Below are 5833 nucleotides of genomic sequence, written 5' to 3'. Positions count from 1 at the left end.
AGTTTCTTGTGTACAATTTGGAGTTTAGTATGGCGTTCATTATCACTGAACTAGTATATATATTTGTTTAGGGGCCAGCTGAAGGACGCCTCCGGGTGCGGGAATTTCTCGCTGCATTGAAGACCTGTTGGTGGCCTTCTGCTGTTGTCTGTTCTGTGGTCGGGTTGTTGTCTCTTTGACACATTCCCCATTTCCATTCTCAATTTTATCCCAAACTTTCTAGAGGTTAACAAATAATGTTCAACTATTTTTTAATTTGTAATTAGGCAACTTTTATTTGAATGAATGTCCAGAATATGGTTTATTAAATTTGAGTTCAGTATACATTGATAATAAAAAACAAGAAGATGTGATATGATTGCTCATGAGACAATTCTCCACCAAAGACCAAATGGCGTAGAAGCTAGCATCAATATGTCACCGTGTATACGGCCTTCAACAAAAGACAAAACGCAAGCATTGAAGATTCCTCCGGGTCTCTATAACCAACTTTTATATGTTAAATAAATCAGTGTCGTCTCTGATACACCAATAAGAGTAAAATCAATGCTTTATCAGTCTGATTTTCTAATAGTTATCATTTGTTTGAATTTCACCATTTAACTCTACTTTTTTCAGCATTATCAGACACTTTAGCTGTGTCTGTTTTGTCTTTTTGTGGATACTTATCTCATTGACAATCATGCCACCTCTCCATTTTTATATTGAGCAATTTCTAACCTATTCAATAATACTATAAATTGAACCGTACATTATTTACATGAATTTAACAAATGGGCCATAAAAGTATAGTTTCCATTTCGAATATTATACAATATAAACGTAAATATTCGAAAACATTTCCCAATAACGTTAAAAAGTTCTCATAGTTCCATAAAAAAATCACTAAAACGTGAATATTGATTCAAATCGCTCCGATATCACTATATTTGGCTTAAATTTATTCTGAAAATACTTAAGATTAAGCTACAAAATGTTCTGTTACTTTAAAACTGATTGAGAGTAAAGTTTGACCATTAAATTATTAAATTGACAAAATTTTTCCTGTGACCTAGAATGTTCAATTATAATATTGCTAAAATGATAAAACAAAATTGAAATTATTTAAACAGACCGACACACAACACAAAAAAGAAACAAATAAGATAAACAACTATTTAGTCTCATATAACTGGTCTTCTAAAAAGAAACCAGAAGCAAATTGAAATAAAAATAAAAGATGTCGTATGATTGCCAATGAGACAAATATCTACCAATGCAAAAGGACGATGATGTTAACAATTAAAGGTAACCGTACGGCTCTAGATAATGAGCTAACCCCACCAATCGAGGGTTATTAAAAAAACTCCAATCTTTACCAAAATTCACGGTGTCACAACTTCGAAGAAGAACTTTTAAGATGCAACTTAATTCAAATGAATTCGACATCAACTTCAGACGAAAATTAAATCATGTCGTATTAAAGTAAATTTGTATGTTTTATCTTTGTTATACTCAGCAATTCATATGGGTTCAAGATGTCTTTCGATGCAAAATTGTACAAAATAACAGAGAGAGAATTTGCAAAGTTCTATAAAAAAAACTTCTATGTTCATGTATAACTTTCCGATTTTGTCTTGTTAAGCGAAACAAACACATGCACAAGGGAATTAGTCATTTTTCAATAAAAAATGTTAAACTGCAGTTTGATATTTGCAGACATTTATGGAAATAGAGACATTTTATAGATTTGATAAATGATTAGTAATAAACTTGTTCTCGGCTTATGGGCACAATTTAATAAAACCAGAACAGAGGAGGAAAACACGAACAAAACGTGAGGTTATGTAAGTGGAAATGTATTTTAAACTTTTAACGAATTAGAAATGTATTTTCTTAGCGTGTATCTCTGTTTCGTCCACCTATCCAGAAGTTTGTGAACACGGTAAACTTTGAAGAAAAAAAAATACATTTAAAAACGCGAAAGATAAAAAAAACCCCAGAATGTTCAAATGAAAAATCAATCTAGAAAAAAGTTCATATCATATCTTAACCGAGTATTACTTTTGGAAGAAAACCGCTCATATATATTTAATAAGAACTGTTGACACTCAAGTTGTTTAGATTAGCTAATACTTTACTGACACATTCAGGAAAATTATTCCAAGTTCTAGGTAACAAAAGATGTGCAGGGGAGAGAACAGGGGACAGGAAACAGAATAGCTGTCTCAGAGTGGTCTGCTCTTTTTTTAGAATCAACAATTGAGACGTGCACTGATCATGTTACTTTTTAGACACATTTTTGTGTGTGTATAAATACACTCGTACAGCTTATCTAAAAACCTCCGGCTTGGTCCTATTGTCAACGTATATTTGTTCCGCTTAACAGAAGTTCCCCTGGAACCTTTGTTATAAACAATGAGATAATTTCTGTTCCAGTAGGAATAAATATTCTATACCGTTTATTCCGTCAGGAACTAATACTGTTTAATATTTGTTCAGGTGGAAATAATATTACAGAATATTTCTTCCACTTGGAACTTATATTATAAAGGAACCTCTATTGCATGTCACTATGTCGGTTATTGGAAGACAAGTAGTTTTTACTTCAGACAAGTTATATTTTTATAATTAGCTACCTTTGAAACATCAATACATAATTACATAATTATGAACACGCATGATATAAATATCAAACTGAAACCTGTTGTTGCACACTATGGACAGTTGAGACGATCAATTCCATGAATCCTTATTTGGACTTTCATTGATATGAACTCGTCACTCGGTTTACTTATAATCACATTCCAGCAGGATGGACTTTCATTGATACGAACTCGTCACTCAGTTTATTTATAATCATATTCCAGCAGGATGGACTTTCATTGATACAAACTCGTCACTCGGTTTACTTATAATCACATTCCTGCAGGATGGACTTTCATTGATATGAACTCGTCACTTGGTTTACGTATAATCACATTTCAGCAGGATGGACTTTCATTGATATGAACTCGTCACTCGGTTTTTCTTATAATCACATTTCAGCAGGATGGACTTTCATTGATATGAACTCGTCACTCGTTTTACTTATAATCACATTCCAGCAGGATGGACTTTCATTGATATGAACTCGTCACTCGGTTTACTTATAATCACATTTCAGCAGGAAGTAGGACAAAACCTTTTTAATGAATGTAACGTGGAATCAATATGATGTGAATGTCATTTTGAAACTAACAATAGATATAAGAAGATGTGGTATGAGTGCCAATGAGACAACTCTCCATCCAAGTCAAAATTTTTAAAAGTAAACCATTATAGGTCAAAGTACGGTCACCAACATGGAGCCTTGGCTCACACCGAACAGCAAGCTATAAAGGGCCCCAAAAATTACTAGTGTAAAACCATTCAAACGGGAAAACCAACGGTCTAATCTATATAAAAAACGAGAAACGAGAAACACTTATGATCCACATCAACAAACGACAACTACTGAACATCAGATTCCTGACTTAGGACAGGTGCAAACAATTGCAGCGGGTTTAAACGTTTTAATGGTACCAAACCTTCACCCTTTTTCTGAAACAATAGTGCAACATAAGAATGTTCCAATAAATCTTAATTTGGGGTTTAGGAGGAGTTCCGTATTCAAAGGGTAACCCTCAAATAAAGCATTAGCAGAGTCCAAAATTTTACAAGGGACATCTAAAAAATAATTTCGAAAAAAAAAAATGGTGAACATTCAAAAAAAGTTTAATAATATCCTGATTTAGGTTTAGCAGGAATGGCAAAGTCCGTGAATTGCTAAAGGAAACCACCAAAATAATTAAAATGAAAACAAAAATACAGCAGGTGCACACTGTCATTATATTGTAAAGATTCTGACAGTCTCAATGAAAATCTGATTATGAGTTTAGGAGAAGCATGTACTGTAATGCCAGGATTCGACAATGTCCATGCCATGCCAAAGTAAACCCCCAAATCGTACGAAGAAATAATATTAGAGGTGTGAGTTTCATAAAAGTCTTTCAAGTGGTTCCGGAGTGAGACGATATGTCGAACAAACAGGCGGGTAAAAGAACGGAAGGACTCCCACATCACTAAAAAGCGCTTTAGAAATCAGGGTCTAAAACAACGTTTTTTCCCATACTAAAATATCGATCAGTACAAACGATTTATTGTAAAGACTTCAGAAAAGTATTACCTTGTTCAATACCAAAATATAAGTATCGACATTATTGTTACTTACTTGATAAGCTATTAGAAATAAAATCAATGTTTAAGTACCGATAAAGACAATCTTTAAAAATGTTAATACTTTTATTTAATACAATGGTAAATTGATAATCTTTAAGAAAAAGTTATTCCAAAATCAATTAGTTTACAGAGATCTAATCTTAATTTAGGAGTTCTTACATGTTGTGTATTCTTAGGAAAAAAATCAGTTCTAAGTGCAAAAAATCATCAAAACTACTAAAAATGTAATCAAAACAAAAACTAACATCGAAAGTTCAAATGATTCAAAGATAAAATCGACACATCGATCGAACTAAAATCTACAGGCCGATATCCAAATGTAATATAGTTTAACAAGTGATATAACATAACTTGGATATCGTAAATGAAGAATAAATAAAAATTTCTTCCACGAGGCTATACATATCAGTCTTTAAATCAACATCCAAAATAAAGCACAGTCAAATTGACATTATCAGTTAAAACGAACGGAAATTACGTTACAGTTTATGGGGAATCTGATCATTTTTTCATTATTTTTGTTGTAACTTTAATGTAAAATGTCTGCCTTCGTCTGACACATTCTTGTATATAGTTTCAAATACAATTTATTATTCTTATTAACAGTACAATATTTAATCAATTTAAAAGTTGTTTTGTGAGATTTTGTATATATTAACAGGAAGGTTTTTGAGGACTTTTACTAACGTGCGATCATTGCATGTTGAAAAGTACTGTAGTTTTCAACGTTTCCTTCGTATAAATCGGAATCAATGAAATATTTATTTAAATATTGCCCAGTTCAGACAAGAATAGTACAATTTAGATTTTATATAAAAGGTATAATTGGGAAATTATTTGAGGAAACGTCAAAATTATCCACAAATGGATATCCTGAAATGAAAAAAGCTGTTTAAAAAAAACCACATAAAATGTATACTTTGTTTTAATAGATATGACGATGTCTATTTTAAGCCATGCATAATCTTTAAAGTGAATTGAAAAAACAAACAATTAAAAATACAGGTTCAAAAAAGCATTGAGTTGTGAAGAGTCTTCATTAAATTCAAGGCCGTGGTTATGAGAAGTTGTGGATACAGGATTCCTGACCCCGTTTGAAGATAAATTAAAATCAAGTCCGTGGTGATGAGAAGTTGTGGAAACAGGATGACTGACCCCATTTGAAGATTAATTACAATCAAGTCCGTGGTGATGGGACGTTTTGGAAACAGGATGCCTGGCCCATTTTGAAGATATGACAAAATCAATGTTGTTGATGTTAACCCAAATATATTTGGATGAAGTACTAAAATTTGAGGTATCCAATATCGTATGTTAAAACGATTTTGTGCATATTCCTTCAGTTTACATAGCGAAGGCCATATTAAAACCCAAAAAGCGTTTTGATCGACCAAAAGCTAATTTAAAGGAATAGGTTCGATATGGCCCCTTTTTCTAGCTAAAATTTCAAATTAGTATTTAATGGCTATTACATGTATCACAATGAAGCATAATTAAAACAATGACTAGATATATGTCAAACTCTTACTCGTTCCGAATAAAAAGAATAGTGATGAAATTCTTGACTTGGGACAGGCACGCTAGAATGTAGTGG

Source organism: Mytilus californianus, unplaced genomic scaffold (genome assembly GCF_021869535.1).
Source record: "Mytilus californianus isolate M0D057914Y unplaced genomic scaffold, xbMytCali1.0.p SCAF_2, whole genome shotgun sequence".
Classification (NCBI taxonomy): domain Eukaryota; kingdom Metazoa; phylum Mollusca; class Bivalvia; order Mytilida; family Mytilidae; genus Mytilus; species Mytilus californianus.
The sequence above is the reverse complement of the archived record's forward strand: the minus strand, read 5'-3'. Positions refer to the sequence as shown.